This window comes from Myodes glareolus, chromosome 27, assembly GCF_982192425.1.
Source record: "Myodes glareolus chromosome 27, mMyoGla1.1, whole genome shotgun sequence".
Classification (NCBI taxonomy): Eukaryota; Metazoa; Chordata; class Mammalia; order Rodentia; family Cricetidae; genus Myodes; species Myodes glareolus.
The window spans coordinates 39,044,697-39,063,503 of record NC_142052.1 but is presented as its reverse complement, the minus strand read 5'-3'; the positions used below and the strand labels follow the sequence as shown (position 1 = coordinate 39,063,503).

The 18,807-nt window shown below is 44.6% G+C and overlaps 1 protein-coding gene and 1 long non-coding RNA gene across 4 annotated transcripts in view; one reads left to right on the top strand and one right to left on the bottom strand.

Moving 5' to 3' along the window:
• The window catches only part of LOC148117695 (uncharacterized), a 28,755-nt gene extending 10,397 nt beyond the window's left edge, over positions 1 to 18,358 (top strand). The window contains exons 2-3 of the long non-coding RNA XR_015736813.1: positions 15,797 to 15,918; positions 18,191 to 18,358. This is a non-coding gene — a long non-coding RNA (uncharacterized LOC148117695). The remainder of the gene's footprint in view (positions 1 to 15,796; positions 15,919 to 18,190) is intronic.
• Positions 1 to 18,807, bottom strand: part of Slc39a10 (solute carrier family 39 member 10) — a 109,493-nt gene that overhangs the window by 47,754 nt on the left and 42,932 nt on the right. The window lies entirely within an intron of this gene.

The following is an 18,807-nucleotide window of genomic DNA, read 5'->3' as shown; positions in this document are numbered from 1 at the left end:
TCCATTTAACCTAATTCAACTTTTATCGGTGTTTAGAAGTAGGGTTCTCATGGTCCTATTTCTATCTCATTTTATTTGAGTTTTTGTACTGAGCAAAGTGCATCTCTTATTGGCTGCATTGGTGCAATAGCTAAGATCATACTTGAGAATGTCAGGTAACAAGTGTAGTGGCCGATAATCTGACTTTCTATAGCAACCAGGTAACGGGTTCGTAAAAAGGGGTGGAGAGAAGCCGAAAGGTAAGACAATATTACCACAGCAACAAAGTGCCGACTGCCTCTCTTCTATCAGAATAACACAGCTGACTTTTGAGCTAGCCATGGCTAAATAATATGGCCAGTTTGGGGTGGGATAGGTACGTTCCGCCAATTATAGATGATTGCTCGGTAAGAGGAAGATGAGAAGGTGACTGAGAAATTTCGTTTCAAAACTCTAGTCTCGTTGCGTTTCTCATCCTGTCCCAACCCTACTGTAGCTTGGCTTCACACGTACTGTAGGTAAAAAGGTGACCACATTGAAAAATGACTTATCCATCCTGAGAATTGCTAAAAGAAGAGACAGTCTGGCGGAACATCACTTGACTGGTTAGGATGTATAAGTGGATTGTCATTAATGTTATAACTATATCCTATGAAGCATGGGCAGCCTGCACTCTTTCGGGGTCTTGACGCAAAATAAAATCAGGAGGGCCTGCATCCCTCAGAAGCATTTCCCATGAGCACCGCCCCTGTCTTCTCTTCCCTCCTCACAGCCATGGTTACCTAAAAAGATTGTCCTCTGTACCTCCTTGACGGACGCTCTTCCTCAAGTCACCCGTTGAAGGGAGGCTTCTCTCCTAGTACATCTCCCAGATTGCCACTGCCGACCCTAGTCACAAAACCATTTGGTCACCTTTCAAATGATATTCAACTTCATGCCTCTGGGACAGGGAGGCCGTTAATGACTCCTTCCCTCAGATTTTGATGAGCTCAGGAGTTTGATGAGTTTAACAGGATGAGAAGACATGCCCAGAATAGACACCTGAAACTGGTAGACGAAGCTAGGGGGCTCCCTTCCTGATTGCCTCCTATAGACTACACCAGCCCCTTTCCTCCATTGCGGAACTCACTTCCCCTTAGGAAGAATCTGCCATATTCGGCTACGTTGGTAGCAGACAGCATCCTTCTGGTTTCCCTTAATATCCCTAGCGGTTCATTTCCTGGTTTATCCACCGGCTCTTATTCTCAGCCCTTCCTTCTGGGTCCTTCAATTTGCTTACTCTACCGGCTCTTATTCTCAGCCCTCTCTTCTGGGTTGTTCGATTTGCTTACTCTACCGGTGTTTGGAAAGGAGTGTTTGAACGACCACTTGCATCGACACCTCTAAGGGCTCTTATTCCACGCCCAGAGTCCCACCTTCCCCAGGTCATTGAGGAGTGAGAATCAAATCCTGCAAATTAAATTGGTTTCTCAGAAACTGTAAAACCTCAGATTGGAGGAGCTGGGCAGGTAACTGAGTAGCAGATTGCTTACTTAGCATACTTAAGGGTTGAGTTCAGTCTTCCCAAACCAAACCAAACTAGAGGCCCACCACAATACACTCATCCCAAATAATTGTATATACCCATGTTTAGCCTACGTTCTGTAACTATCAGAAAATGACAGCAGTCGGGTGCCTTGGGAAGAAAAGAGGCTGGTTTAGCTCTGTTTTAGAGGGGCTTGAAAGTTTAAGATCAAGTGGCCCAGCAGAATTATTCTTGGAGCCCCCACAGCGAGCCACAACATGGCAGAGGGCGTGGTTGCTGCAAAAGCACACGCACGGTGAAGTAGGAAGCCAGAATGAGGAAGGGCCTGAAGGCAGGCTTGCTCCTGTAAGAACACCCTCAGAGGCATTAATCAGCATCCCGTGGGAAGCACTTGAACCACTTCTGAGACGCACTCTAAAGGCCCAATGACCTCCCACGAGGCCCTACCTCTTAAACGTCTAAAGCCCCCTCAACATCACCACACCGAGTGGCAAGCTTCCGACTTTCGGGGTTTCAAGCACAAACCACATCCAGACAACGTTGGCGTCCCACGATGTCAGTTACTAATTATAAACCGGTGACACCCACCTCTGTTTTAGATAGGAACATTACAACGGGCTGCCCCATTAGCAACTCAAACGTATACACCCCACTGCTTGACACACACCATCGCTTGCTTTAGTTCTCAGAATCGCTCTCTTGTACTTCCTGGAAGGGTGGAGGAGGGGAAACGGAAGTGATGTCATCTTCTCTGGTCTGTACTCTATCCATATCTTCAGATCCTCTTCTTACTATCCTTCCTCCCCTACCCCCACTTTGGTCTGGATCTCCTGAGCTCCGGTCATCTTCCTGCCTCCTCAGCCTTGAGAGTAGCTGGAATCCCAGGTCCATGCCGCCATTGCGCCAGTTGGCCCTCACGACTTGCATCTCGTTGTACCCACATCTCCACACTACTAGAAGTTATGTATTATCTAGAACAGGCTGGCTCCTGATGAAGCCAGCCTCCAATCTATCCTGCGCAGTGGAAGTCTATAACTCTATCCACTACTCTCCCACATAAAACTTCCAGGACCTCCCACAGTTCTTTTTTTTATATATATATATATTTATTTATTATGTATACAGCATTCCTTCTATGGCCAGAAGAGGGCACCAGACCTCATTACAGATGGTTGTGAGCCACCATATGGTTGCTGGGAATTGAAGTCAGGACCTTGGGAAGAGCAGGCAATGCTCTTAGCCTCTGAGCCTTCTCTCCAGTCCCCCTCCCACAGTTCTTGAGGTGACCGACTGAGCTGACAAACTTGACCTAGGCTGTTCCCGAAGTGACTGTAGATTAATCTCTCACTACTTCCCTCAGACCCGGAGAGTCCAATAGGGTAGCCATGAGTCTACTATGTCTGTCCACCAAGCACTTTAAGTGTGGGCAGCCCAAACTGATATATGACGTTAGAGTGATATTTTATTTGGGTTTTAATAAATAAAGCTTACCTGAAGATCAGAAGGTAAAACTAAGCCACTAGGGGTCAGGCAGTGGTGGCACAAACCTCTAATCCCAGACTTTGGGAGACAGAGGCAGGTTGATCTCTGTGAGTTCAAGGCCACCCTGGGCTACACAAATCCAAAGCAGAAATAGATCCAGGTAGTGGTGGCTCACACCTTTAATCCCAGTACTAAGGAGTCAAGCCTTTAATCCCAGCACTGAAGGGGAATATAAAACGGGAAGAGACAGATGCCTCAGGGCTCAGTCTGCAGTCACCCAGCCTTGGTAGAATAAGACTTCTCTAGTGGCTTGGCTGTTTTGCTTTTCTGATCCTCAGCTCGAACCCCAATATTTGTCCCTGGGTTTTTATTATTCGTGCTACACGACATGAAACATACTCGGATTTCTAAAATTTAATACAAGGTCGAAAAAAATCACAATACTTTTTCATGTCAATCACGTGCTGGGGTGACATATCAAACATACAGGCTAAATAAACATGTGAAAATGGGACTACTAGCTTCTTTACACTGCCCCGGTTCTACTTGGGGTTTGCAGGGTGAGGACGGCGTCTCTCAAACTCTGACCCAGCCACACCCGCAGCAAGGGACTTGCTCTGTTTCCTACAATCTCTGTGCTTGCAAGCACCTCCTTCCCCTCCCCCTCTCCCTTGTCCTTCGGGGCTCTGTTGAATATAGCTCTAGCTTCCAAACTCCTTTCCTACCCAGAGCAATTCTGGTTTAGGAATCCTCCTACACACAGCAATTAGACTCCCCTCCACAGCACAGAGCGCACACAGATGGTTTATTTGTCTGCGTTCTCCGTGAACTGGGATGTGTCCTTGCTCACCAACTCCTTGGTAGCAGGGTTTAGCGCCTCAGTCTCCTGTTCACTGCTGAGCGCAAAGTCGAGGCTACTAAAATCCTACTACCGCACATGGCTTCTCCGGACCAAAGTCCAGGAAATATGGCTAATGACATATATGTACAGGATGGGATAGGAGTACATGGCCTCTCCTCACATCCTATTCAGCAACGCACCCAACCCACTCAAATTTCTTTCGATCCCAGTAAAAGCTGAAAACTATGCCAATTAACATGAAGGAGGAAATGCTGGGGCAACAAAATGAACACCGCTTAGTAATGGTTGTTCTGTCTCTTTAAGAGACGAGCCACGCCCACTTCCTCCCCCATCCACTGAGGCAGGCTGATCTTCAGCTTCCAGCCTGAGCTCACTCTCTCCTTTTCCGTCTTCCTCTCGGAGAGGCAGCTTCGCTTCTGCTTCCCTTCCCACTTCTCTGCTCATAAAAGGTTTGGTCTCCCAAATATTCCAAACTCGCTTTGATGCTAAAGGACAGTCACTGTGAGAAACAGTGCCTGCTCGCCGGAAAACTTTTTTTTTTTTATAGCACTTCCTAAGATCAAGTCCTTGCAGGAATTTAAATGAGACCTAAAATCAAATCATCTTCTCTGTAATCCTGCGAAGTTGGCATTCGCGGCGGAGTTTTGAGCACATCAAATCCTGGCACACTCGTGTCATAATCAACGCTTACCGCCTTACTTGCTGTTGGGGGCGGGGGGAATTGTGTGTGCCAAATATAAAAACAGTAAGAACAGTGACAATTTGTCTCCCTCAGCTCCATCAGATCAGACAGAAATTTTAAGTGACTTTCTCACCATTCATTCGAATGGGTTCCATCTTTTCATGGCGTAACTACGGATTTTGTCCCTTCACCTCGTTTTTATAAGAGTACAGCCTGTTGAGGACAATATTATACTTTTCCTTGTTAGTTAAGGGTCCCAGTGTTTCACTGTTGGGACACTCCGTGTCACCCTCAGTGTTTATAGTACTGAGGGAGGGGAGCTTCACAAACTGAATGACAGCGAATGAGAGCCACGGGAGCCACCTGAAAGAACTCCCAGGACTGAAACCTACAAGGACTTAAAGCAATAAATGAAAACTTTTTTTTTTTTAATGTCATAAACTCAAGTTTAAAACGAACACCCATGGGCTGGAGAGATGGCTCAGCGGTTAGGAGCATTGCCTGCTCTCCCAAAGGTCCTGAGTTCAATTCCCAGCAACCACATTGCGGCTCACAACCATCTGTAATGAGGTCTGGTGCCCTCTTCTGGCCTACAGACATACCTGTAGACAGAATATTGTATACATAATAAATAAATAAATATTTTAAAAAAAAATAAATAAAACGAACACCCATGAGTCTATCCTGATAGAAAACAAAGGATTGGGCACCCTGGCAAAGGTGGGGGAAGAGACAAAGACTCCATGTGCAGTTTAAAATGAGGGATGTGAACTTTCAAAGAAGAGGCTAGACTTAACTTGCCGGTCACGAGATGTAGGCCATGCTTGGAAACTTCCTCTCAGGGGGTGGGGCAGGGGGCAGGGAGAAAGAGCAACTATTTCTCTAGGACAAAAACCTGAGGGATGCTCTCAGCTTGCCTGCCAAAGTCAGCCACAGTGATCAAGCCGGTTGTAGATGTGCCTCGGATACGATGCCGTGAAAACGGGCTTCCGGGTTGAGGGTAGGCTGTGTGGCGGAGCACGTGTGTGGAGGAGCACATGTGTGGAACTGTGATGCCAGCAGCTGAACATTAGCGCATGCGCACACACACACACACACACACACACACACACACGCACATACATGGCGGTGGGGGAGGGACAACTGGGGGCAGGCTCATGCTCACACAGAAATTCTTCTCCTGAAAGGCAAACGGATCTCTATGAGTTCAAGTCCAGCCTGGTCTACATAGCAAGTTCTTGACCAGCTAGCAATATAAAGTGAGACCCTGTCTCAAGGGAAAAAAAAGCATATCCACATGAGGCAGGTACCGTGGTGTGTACCCAGTGTACCAAAAACTCAGGAGGCTGAGGCAAAAGTATTGCTTAAGCCAAGGAATTAAAGGCCAGCCCAACACAGCAGGATTTCTATCTCAAGGTCTCTAGTAAGAAGATAGATAGATAGATAGATAGATAGATAGATAGATAGATAGATAGATACAGATATTTAGATAGAGATAGAAAATAAATCAACATTAGTTTATTGCCATAGCAAACATATGAGTGTAAGATATTAATAATAGGAAAAGTGTGGCATATAAGATCTTCCTATATCATATTTGTAATATTCTATAACTAAAACTGCCTGGAAATAGATTACTTTTTAAAATCTTCATTGACTTCTTGTCAAATTTTACTGAGTTTTTACATTTCATCCTGAATTCTCAGCTAATGCCTTCCTTTCAGAAAAACTTCCTTTAACATCTCCACAAACACTCTTAGCTCTGAGAACGCTCTCTTCCAATCCCTGTTTCTCAACCTTGATCACCTTATCACTTCTTACTGAGCATCAGGGCAAAAAAACAAAAACAAAACAAAACAACAACAACAAAAAACCACCAGCAACTCTCACAACTTCAACTGTGTTCTTTATATTAAATATTCCAAAATCTCTATTCGGTGCCTAGTCTCTCTTAGAAAAGCCAGGTTTCCTTTCCAAATACCCAGTAGACATTTCCACCCATGGACCTTCCAGGCTATTCAATTCAGTGTGTCCAAAGGAGAAATTCCCTTTTAAAACCCTAATCCTATGGTGTCACCGATTTTGATCAGTGGGTGATCATGGTAGCGTCTCCAGTCATCCTAACAGGGTTTGTCCACAAACTTGTGACTATTTTCTTAACCATCCTTAATCTCTGATTTCATACCAAAATTCTTTTAATCTAATTCTATTTGTTGTCTTTGCTTCACTCAGTTAACTTTCTTGATTAATTAACTAATCAATCTGTCATTCAAATAAATCCATGGCCAGCCTGTGAAGTGAGGAGGTGAGTTCAGGTACAGCTGGCACCTAGGAGCAGGGTATGGGATGGGAGGAGGGGATGTCAGTATTTTATAGTCTTTAGAAAAGAGCCAAAGCTCACTCAGTGCATCGCAAAACCCATTGTTGCCTTTAGGAGCCAGACTGTAGGCATAGGCTAACCCCAACGGGCATGACAGGTCTCTGCCTACGACCTCTGTCCATATTGATGTGCTGCTTATCAAATAGGTGTCCCCTTGAATCTGGTAGCCAAGGTGCATCGCAGTGTAAGGTCTTCTTTGTTCCCTAAGACTCAGGATTCCTTTGTCAGCGTTGCACAAAAGCAACCACAGTGTGAGGACTGCCATGTTGCAATGGGAAAAATTCTCTTTTGCTTTAGTCCTGACAGGGGGCTGCTGGGTCATGAAGGAGCTCCCCAGCTTCTTCCTTGCTCACAGAACCCTGACTTTATTGGGACAACAGAAATCAGGTGATCACGTGGGAGTCAGAAACCAAGTTCTAAATGGTTTCTCTTTAATTAGTCGAAATTAAGTGGTTTGTAAACATATAGATTTGGGGGTCTTTCCATTCTTTATGGCTATGAAAGACTACAAAGTGCATTTGGGTCAATGGGTTATTTTTTAATCAACATTTACAATAACAGAGTGGTTTCATTCATTAGACACAAATATAAGCTAGATTTATGGAGGCTCATTTTTGTAACCCCAGATTTGAAATGCTAAGGCAGAAGATTATCATAAATTTGAGCCCAGCATGGGACTACATAGTGATTTTCAAATCAGGTCAGCCTATGACACAAAGAGAAATCAAGTATAATACATAATGCCTTATAGAAAAATAACTTTAGGTTTCGGAATAAGGAAAAGCATTCATCTTATTAATTGAATGCATGGCTTCTCACATCTAGTGTTGGATACAGTCTGTTGATTTGGTCTCCAGCTGTTGCTATGGTCTCTTTCTGTTCTCATGTGAGCATTTCACTTAAAGAGAAAGGAGAATCGTAATAGGCTCGCCACATCCCTTTGCATATCTTTCTTTACTATTCCATTAACATTCAATACCGGAAGCTTCTTGAAGGTTGATTACAACATGGAATCAGGAAAGAACTCAGGGAACCTTCCGACTCTGATCCCTTTGGATTTGTGGCCTTGTACTCAAGTATGATTCTGTAACCTGCATCAGTCATTGGGAAAATAATGGCTCACTGGGTTGTGCGGATCTTTCTAATGTTGACATATTTCATCCCAGCATCTAAAATATCAGTTTGGTTAACATCACTACCAATCTCCTCGGCTCGCCAGAGAGGCTCTGAGTCCTGGGAAGCTGCCAAGCTCGCAGGGGTGGATGAGAGTTCTGCGACACTCTGATTTTGCTCTGAAAGCAGGGATTTTATCATTTGCGGCAAACAGAGCCAGTTGTTTCCCTTGAACTGACAGGCTTAGCTTATTCGCGGACAGGAAATGTCTGCAAAAGGCCCAAGTCTGAACAGCCATGCTCTGCTTGTTAGTCTTTCAGAGGGAAAACAAAGTGTCATAAAAAAGGGAACATTTCATCTCAAAATTCAAAGGGCTGCATAACGGTTGCTGAATGAGATGCTATGCGGGGGGGGAGGGGGGATCCCACCATGGTACTTTATATGAGCGCTTGCCAGTGAAGCAGGTGAGCACCATTTGGTGACTCTCCTTTAATGGATGTTAAACTCTGGGCAGAGGTACATACCATGGCCACTTCTGCATTTCTGGCAAAGTGGAAAAAAGATAAGAGATGGTTTTAGGACTTCAGGTTCAGGGACCACTGATGACCTCAGCTTATGAGATCCATGGGTCCATTTCATTCACTAACGAATTCTGGAAGAGACATATGAAATATGCCTGTGCAGTAAGCCGAAGGGACCTCTGGGAAAGGTACTTCATTTGAACAGGACATATCTAACAGAAATTACCTTTTTCTGACTGTGGATTTATGAGAATACCAGATACATGAGAACGCTAGAAATCGCTCACCCAAGAGGACAAACAACACCCCTAATTTGGGAAAATAGAAGAAAAGACATGGGGGTAAACGAAGGTCAGTACTAAACAATCAAACTCATTATTCAACCCTGCGACCGCCTTCCCTGGAGAATTCTAGCGACGTGAGGCAGTTCTTCACCGATTCAGAGTCTTAGACATTTAGACCTCATTCCTTAAAGTCGAAAGCATCTCTACCCAGATGGGTCCTCATACGTTCCCTGAACCGACCAGTGTCAGAAGACCCCAAGAGCCTGATCCCCGCTGTCAGATATGCTTCAGACTCCGTGAAAGGAGCAACGTCAAATATAACCATTACAAGCCATTTAACAAGGACCAGAAGCTAAGAAGAGGCGCACCAAGTTGAATAGCTAGAATTGCAGCTTATATAGAGGCAAGCCTAATAAAAAAAAAAAAGGAAAAGTTAAATTTTAATACAAGAACATTGTGAACTCTCTTGGAGATGGGACTATAACATCAGACACTCAAGGATTAAAACACATTGATGAGGAGCACAAAGTAACCAGGTTTGCAGAGGCAAATCCACCCTGGCATCCAGATGCCAAACCAAGCTGGGCCCAGGGGTGCATGCAGCATTTTACCTAAACCATTCGGAGGCTGAGGCAGCAAAATCGTCTGTTAGGACTGCATCGACTACGGGGTGAGGTCTAGCCTAGTCTACACAACCTAGAGAAACTTCATCTCAACATAAAAAGTCAGAAGAGACATGGAAACACAGCTCAGTGGTGGATCCCTTGCCTAGCGTTCAGGAAGCTCTGCTTCAATCCATGACCACAAAATAAAAAAAAAAAAATTAAAAAGAGATTTTACAGTATAAATGTATTTTTGTGTGTGTGTAAGTGTTAGGACAATTAGTGTTCTACCACTAAAAAGAAAGATGTAGCTAGGACTGAGAGAAGTAAAGAAAAGGAAACCAGGGACCTACCTGTCAAGTTACAGCAAAGAGGTATTTGCCAAACAAGCCTGTTGCTTTGATAGGTGAATATCTGTGTGGAAATTTCTAGTCTAATTCTTTTCATCTTTTATGATCAACTATCACTTTAATTTCTTGAGATTCAGAAAATCTGGACTTAGGGACCCAAAGCATGATTTTCCCGTTGCCCTGCCCACTTCCCTTTCGTGTGTCAACAGAAAAGCAGAAATGACCTGCAGCTGTCTATGCCTTTCAAGATCCGAGTTCCTATTTCTATGAAAAGAATCTAGTCTACTTTATAGAGTAGTTTTGAGAAAGAAAAAAAACTCTAAACATATAAACTTTAACTTCTCCAGTGTCTAATAATTTGAAAACCAAAGATGCTGTGTTTTAAGCTCACATGTAAATGAGAGTCACGTGTGCTGAGGGACCCGGAAACTCGACCACATCAAAGCTAATTAGAAGTTTCAAAGTAAAAAAGGACTGTCTCCCTAAAATCAGAAAAGGCCAAATTCTCCAGGAGACAAGGATCTAGACTCAGGAGGTAAAGATAAATCCAGGATTCTTAACTGGTATTCTGGTATCAGCAGATAAATTCTTAGACCTGGACAGAGGTAGAAAGGTGGCTTGGGACCGTGGTTTGTATTCAACCTTACACTCCAAAGAATTCCTGGAAAGACTTTGATAAGAACAGAAAGATGAACCTTGGAAGTAATTTTACTGCTTTGCTGCAGACGAAAAACCTGATTGAATTCCTGTATTGCAACATCAAAACAAACAGAGGAAATACAGGCTCTAAGAGCCAGAGTCCCAGCCATGGAAACTCTCTACCTGAAGTAAGACGCAGTCACGGGAGGAGAGAGCAGCATCAGGACCCACGCTCTGTAGAAACAGTAAGTGACCGTATACACTAGGTGACAGCCCTGGCTGAAGCTCTCCCTCTGTCATGAAGACATCCTAGTTGCTGGTCTTCATTGTTTACTAACAATGATCGCTACATCCATAAGTGGCTGCCGTCCTCGCTGAATTATAAGGGAGTATGATTGCTCTAACCATGAAGTCAACACCCCCTCCTATCTCTGTTGGGAAGAAAGATAGGCGTTATAACCACATTTTGTATTTTAGTCACTTCTTCGTTGGTTTGTTTGTTTTGGTTTTTCAAGACGGGGTTTCTCTGTGTAACCCTGGCTATCCTGGAACTCTCTCCGGTCTATTCTGGTCTACCTCCCGAGTGGTGAGTTTAAAAGCGTGTGCCACCGCCACCTGGCTCGGGTAAATATTCTTTAATCACAAAGTTGGGGCTGTTTTCTAGGGGAAAAAATTATAAATAATTTCAACTCAAAGACTAGCAAGGGCTAATTTATTTCTACCCTCTAACATGCTTTGTGAAACGTTCGGGGACGGCGACATAAAACAAGGCAGGTTATCAATCAGCAAGCGTGTTTCGTTTGGTCTTATGGCCTTGGACACTGAATCCATGCTCACGTATGTCAGGAAGTGCTCTATCACCGAGTTAACAACCCCAGCATTATCAGTACCTTTACATAAATTATAATAGAGCAAATTAGGGTAAATTCTCACCTATAATTTGATGGATAGGGGCGTAGCTCAATGCTAAAGCACATGTCTGAGTGCATAGCTTTTGTGACCTGATCCCTAACACACCACACACACACACACACACACACACACACCTCTAAACTTTAAGACAGCATTTTTTTTTTTTGAAGATAGTGTGAGAAAAAAAGCATGCTTACATGCTTGGAGCTTGGAGCTCAGTTTTGTTGAAGATTTTCTGACTGGAGATACGCTTTGACATTTGTGATGGAGTTATTGATGAAATAACTACTTCCATCAATAGCAGGTTTTCTTTTCCAAATTATCCACCTCAGTTGGGTGCCACGGGAACACATTCATGCTTCGTTACTGATAGTTTTATTAGCCCCCCCAAAGGAATTGGAATAAGTCCTTGTGTAAATGGAGAACCCTTAACCCATGACACACCCTGGCCAACATTAGATGCTATTCTCAGACTGCAGTGATCTACAAACATAGATACTGAGTTTGCAGTTACTGGGGCTGCTGTTAGATTCAACATGCCAATGAGGAAGTGGTGGGAAGGAAAGACAGATGGAATTTCTCTCGGGTATGATGCTGACAAGAAAGACCTGAGTATAGGCGTTATGAGAGCAGGTGTGGATTATAGGGATGGAAGAATCTTTTACCAAAAGAGAGAAAAAGAAAAAAAGATGGAAGAAGAAGAAGAAGAAGAGGAGGAGGAGGAGGAGGAGGAGGAGGAGGAGGAGGAGAAGGAGAAGGAGAAGGAGAAGGAGAAGAAGAAGAAGAAGAAGAAGAAGAAGAAGAAGAAGAAGAAGAAGAAGAAGAAGAAGAAGAAGAAGAAGAAGAAAAATGGAACGAAGTAAGGGAGGGATGCGTGCTTAATAATTTGCTACGTAAGTGACAGCCCACTAAGGGGTCAAGCATTAAAACCTCTGGCTTTATATTTCAGTGACTCAACACCTGAGCTGCTGTTAAGAGATGGGAGTCCTGATTCGAGGTTCAGAGCATCAGGGAACAGCAGAGTAGGTATGGCAGTTGGGACAGCCCTGACTTGGGCAGAGTGTGAGGGGATAAAGTAGAGCTGGGACCAGAATCAAAGCTAGGCAGGAACCTTGAAAACCTGCATCCCAAAGGTTCCACACACCCTCCAAACAGTTGAACACTTAAAGACCTAGCATTCAGATACGTGAGTCTTGAGGGATATTTCTCCTCAAACCGTAACAGTAACAAAAATACATAGGTCAAATCCCAAAGATGTCATTGAGCCATTTAAAAGAAAGAAAGAAAGAAAGAAGGACGGAAGGAAGGACGGAAGGAGAAGGGAAGGGAAGGGAAGGGAAGGGAAGGGAAGGGAAGGGAAGGGAAGGGAAGGGAAGGGAAGGGAAGGGAAGGGAAGGGAAGGGAAGGGAAGAGAAGAGAAGAGAAGAGAAGAGAAGAGGAGAGAAGGGAAAAGAAATTGAGTCTCTCGTGTGCATCTAGAAGACACTTGCAATTAATTGTCAGACTGGATAAAATCTGACGGAATGAAGAGAGGGCCCAGGACTTCTGACTGGAAAACTTAGGAAGTAGCTCTATTTTCTTGAGGCTAACTGACATGATCTGTGATCTCTGCCCATTGCTACTTTTGTTTTACTTTTCTTGGGAGAGCTTCACAGATGCCTTTATCCGAAGCAGTTGTACCTGCACCGTCTGCTCTCATCCTTCAGAGAGCTTGTCAGAAGCTATGACCGACTAAGGCGGAGTATTTTGCCTTCTGACCGACTAGGTCGGAGTATTTTGCCTTCGTTTGTCCACGAGGGAGTGTGTTTGACAAGGTAGGGGTTTTTTGTTTCAATCTGCATTCCTCACGCTTAATACAACGTGAGCCACACAACGCAGATCACACAAATGCCTAGTGAGGAACTGAAGTGGGTGAGGCCATTGGTCAACACAAGAGGAACTTACTAAGGCTAAAAGGGAAATATAATAATGATGAAGCTGGGCAATTGTTTAAAATGCCAGCCAGGTATTTCTTTTGACCTCCCCTAAAGGGACAACAAATTAAGCGGCAAAGGCTTTGAAGTAGGGTGGCTCCACGCTAGAGAATACACTTAGCGTGTGCCAGCCCCGGAGTTCCATCCCTAGAACTAAAACAAACGCAAAAGAATACATAGCAAAGATTGTAAGGGTTTTGCCTCAATGTCTCCTTCCATAGAGGACCCAAGATTGACAATATATATTGATCATTTCACATGTTTAAAGCACAGAAAATTTATCAGCCGTCCAGGGTTCTCTTAGAAGCTCCCAGGATGGAGGCTTCTGTACCTCCCTAGTTCTCTCATGTCTGGTGAATAGTCCATAAAAGTTGACTGTTTTAACGTATGCTTTAATTACAGCTTTTAAGCATCCTCTTCCATGCTTTAATTATAGTTTTGGCAAATGAGCTAGAAATGGCACTGATTTTGCTGGCATTTATTTTTTTGTTTGATCTTACTCAAATTGCCCATTTCTCTAAATGCTTTTTATACCAAAGGTCCATTAACAAAACGTGTTTCAATCTCTCTTAGCGGAGCCCTTGCACTGAGGGCTAAATGTGTTGTTCCCCACAACAAAAGCTACCGGAGGCATGCGGACTGTCCCCTTTGACGTTGAAAGCCATCATTTCCTATCTTTGCAGGTCCTGTTCCTTCTCAGAGAGCTTTCACGGCTCCTCTGTACCTAAGATTCTAAAGACAGCATCTGACCATCATTAGACCATGTACATCTTCTTGCCTTCCTTTCATTTCCCACCCTACGAGGGACTTTTTAGCTGTGCCTGAAGGCAACATACCTAGCATGTGGGAATGGGTAGAGCTTAGAAGAATCTCGTCCTCGTTTTCCTGCTACTCTTGTGGGCACGTTGATTTGAGTAATGTCATTGCCCTTATGGTGTGCTGCTAATTATGAGAAATTGGTGTTGCCCAAATTCCATTAGTGTTCTGCTACACAGAATGATGAACGCATAACACTTACTTTAAATGCATACCTACACGCTTACACCATTTGAAGGCGGAAGAACGGACTATTATTGAAACCATAGCTTTTCTTCTTCGCTGCTAGGCAGGTCTGTGTCACTGGAAAGGGACGGAGGGTGTTTCTTTCCAGTGCAGATGTCTAACCTACTCTTTCCAAATGATTTAAGAGACGACCCAAGACCGAACTCGCCAAAGTCATCCTAGCAATTTGGAATGTACACAGATCACGGGTTAAAAAGAAGCCCACACACAAACGTAAACCCTCCTGAGCTAGGTGACACCTCACTTATCTAGAAAGGTGATATTTTAAAGCACATTTTTAAGGCAAAGGTTTGAGCAGTGGAGAATTCACTGATACATCACCACAAATATATCTCCCCCCAGGAAACACAGATTAATGCTTTGATAGGAAAACAGCCAAGGGATATAGGAAGACGGTTATGTGCAGAACGAGAAACTGCGTCCCCAGGTTACCACTATTTATCAATTTTCCTGCCAATAAAATTTGCCAGTCGGTTTGTGGACCTGGGGTGCAGATGAACAACTTTATATGGAAAAACCCTTGTCTTTAGGGGGAGATCTGCTCAGGGAAATTACTACCCGTCAGCAATCTCTTACCCAGGGTCCCCTGCACCCTTCTCAGCACCCAGCGCGGCGCTTGATCAGCACAGCTCTGCTCTGGAGGAAGAGTCACTAAAAACCTTTCTTAAAATCGAGAGATTTTGGTTTGAGGAAAGAAGCTTTTTGAACTCAATTTCCTCATAATTTAAAAGTTTTAAGGGCTCTTTAAAAAGGAATTATCTAGATTGGTAATCCTTACCTTGCAACCAAGAAAAAAAAATAACTTCTATTATGTTTGGTTTAAAATTATGTTTGTAAACTTTTTTTTTTTCTTTTCTTTTTTGACAAAGTCTCTCTGTAGCCCTAACCGCCCTGGAACTCCCCATGTAGACCAAGCTGGGGCCACATTCACAGAGATCTTCCTACGTCTGCCTCCTGAGTTCCGGGATTAAAAATGCACAGCCCCACCCACCCACCCACACCCACACCCCCGCACCTCCGTTCTTTCCTCGTCTGTCTAGCAGAGGCTGACAGGAAGGAAGGCAGCAGGGAGAATTTGCCAAGTGCAAAGTACCCCAAGTGTGACCACCCACAGAGGCATGAGTGGCTTCACTGCAAGACAGCCCCACCACCTGGATCTCAGGGAAATCTTTTGGTCCTGAGAACAGTTTCTTAAGAAAGAGGGGTGTGTCCACAACGGACAGGAAAAAACAAAACAAAACAAAACAAACAAAAAAACCAGCAGGAGAAAAAGTTAGACACTTTGAATTCCAAGTTTAGGAAGGTTAAGAAGCGGACTAACTTAGAAAGGATTTGAAGTTCTGAGAAGATTGTAATTCCCCATATGTTGTTTAGTTTGAAGATATGCATAGCAGATTACATGGTTGCTTAAATTGATGACTTTTCCACAGATCCTCTTTTGAAAATGGGGTCAGCGTGAGGGGGAGCGTGTCGACTGGCAAGACGGTTCAGTGGGTGAAGACACTCGCCACCAAACCCGATGATCTGGCTACAACTCCCCGAAACTTACATGGTAGGCGGAGAGGACCAAGCCCTGCAAGCTGTCCTCTGACCACGGCGTGTGCACAGCACGTCTCTCTCTCTTTCTTGCACGCATGCATGCACACACGCGCGCGCACACACACTCACACACACTTGTGCTGGGGGAGAGACCGTGTGCATGCACTGAAGGTCAAACTCGCTAAACAAGCTTTTTATCACTGGACCGTATGTCCAGCTCACTCCAGTTTCTTTCCTTAGAAAAGTTTAAGTTCATCACCACTGAGCCTCCTTTCCACTCTGTTATCTGGGCTCTGCTGGTGTGGATGGAGAAACCCAAAATGGGCAAAGACCTCATCTGAAGCATACCTTTCCTGGCTTGTCTCCCAGCCCAAAGACACGTATAAATTTGGTCCTTACTAAATGGACGTGGGCTGAGGATGCAGCGTGGTGAAGATGCACTCTTTACACAGCTGGTTACCTAGAATACATTGTCAACAGCGCTTTTAATACTCCACACCTTACTGCACAAAACTCGCTCTTCTCCTTCCTTCCCTCCTTCTCCCCCTCCCCCTCCCTCCCCCTCCCTCTCTCCTTTCCTTCCTTCCTTCCTTCCTTCCTTCCTTCCTTCCTTCCCTCTCTCCCTCTCCCCTTTCCTTCCTTCCTTCCTTCCTTCCCTCCCTCCTTTTCCCCCTCCCTCCTCCTTCCCTCCCCCCTCCCTCCCTCCTCCCCTCCTTCCCTCTCCCCTTTCCTTCCTTCCTTCCTTCCTTCCTTCCTTCCTTCCTTCCTTCCTTCCTTCCTTCCTTCCTTCCCTCCTTTCCCCCCTCCCTCCTCCCTCCCTCCCCTCTCCCTCCCTCCCTCCTCCCCTCCTTCCCTCTCTCCTTTCCTTCCTTCCTGAATGACCAAAGCATCTTTACTCTGATGAAACACTTCTGCAGGGTAGATGCAAATTCGCGATGCTTTTGGGCTCTTTCCCTCACAAGCGTTAAAAAGAAGAAACCTGTTCAGAAACGAAAGGCTAATACAAGTAAACACGTGGGAAGCATTACAGATGCTCTGTTCCCGTTAAAACGGAGGGGCTGGTGTGGGGGGGATGGTATCCTAGTGGTGGAGTGTGTGCCTAGTATATGGGAAGTGCTGGGTCTGATGCCTGGCACGGAAAACAAACGGACAACAACGAATTTTATAAAGTGAAAAGTGTTTCGTTTTCTCAGGCAAGTTTTGGCTCCAGAGCCAAAGCGTGCGGTTAACGCAGTGCCTCAAGTTGAGTTGTCGCTCCAAAGTGAAAAGAACTCTCCAGAAAACCGCAAGTGGAGGATCCCAATCCCTTGTTCCACAGCAGTTGACTCACGGTGGTCTGTTTCATTAGGGAACATACATACATACACAGTACTTTTAGGCAAAAATATCCCATATCAACCGGCATTTAAGTTATGTAACACCACTAGGGAAGGAGTCATAAGTGAGAAGGTTCTTTTGTTTGTTTGTTTGTTTGTTTGTTTTTGTTTTTTAGACAGGATTTCTCTGTAGCTTTGGAGCCTGCCCTGGAACTAGCTCTTGTAGACCAGGCTGGCCTCGAACTCGCAGAGATCCACCTGCCTCTGCCTCCCGAGTGCTGGGATTAAAGGCGTGCGCCACTACCGCCCAGCTCGAAGGTTCTTTACTTTTATAAACATTAAGCCATAGAACAATTCTAAATGGACTTTAAAATAGAATCATTCGTATTTAAATAATATTCATTTTAAATAATATCAACTTGGGGGGCAATCCTGTTGGCAAGAAACCTACTCAAAATCACTAACATCATGAGGAATATAATCCCTGGGATAACCGGGCAGCATCCCCTGAGCACAGTGAGCCCTTCCTCATTAAGTTCTTCATTCCTGCTTTAAGGGACTTGGCTCATCTATGTACAGACATTCACCGTTGCTTTTCCCAGACTTCTTCCTCTCATGATTCAGGGCTTAGCTGACTTGGCCCGTGTCACTTGGGGAGGGTCTCTAGCTCCTGCCTGCCCTTTCTACCCATTCTTCAAGCCCATACTCCAGTGATGTCTAAATTTTCTTGGTATTTCTTGCAAGAATTTCCGTGAAATTCTTGAGTTCTCACTAAATACCTTGCCCTTAAGAAATTCTCGTTTCCTATGCCTAGATTTGAGGTTGACTAGTTACAGGCTAGGGGAGGATGCTTATTAACCCTTGACCTCACGCCAAAGATATCAGCCTAACCCAAAACATTCTGAGAATGTTGGAATGCTTGACATTTAAGGGGTAAATTCTAAATGGCTTATTTTGTTACCATTATAGTTACCGTGACGTCAGTGGCAGAGTGATGGAGGCATGCAGTGATGCACCGTGGAGTGTCCTGGCTAAGGACCAGGGAGCTTTGGCTTAAAATCCATCCCTTCCATTTACCCAGCCTGGGGAATGGGCTCACTGTTTCAACCATCACGTTCTTACCTTCAAAAATGTTCCTGGGGGGGGGGGGCTGGAGAGATGGCTCAGCGGTTAAGAGCACTGACTGCTCTTCCAGAGGACCCGGGTTCAATTCCCAGCACCCACATGGCAGCTCACAACTGTCTGAAAATCCAGTTCCAGGACATCTGACACCTTCACACTAATGTACATAAAATAAAGTTAAATAAACCATGAAAATATTTTAAAAAAAAAAATGTTCCTGGGGGCTGGAGAGATGGCTCAGTGGTTAAGAGCATTGCCTGCTCTTCCAAAGGTCCTGAGTTCGATTCCCAGCAACCACATGGTGGCTCACAACCATCTGTAATGAGATCTGGTGCCCTCTCTGGCCTGCAGGCACACATGTAGGCAGATATTGTATGCATAATAAATGAATAAAAAAAAAAACCAAAAAAAGTTCCTGACTTTACAGGGTATTGGAGTGGGAGGTCCTTCTGTCCATGTGTTGC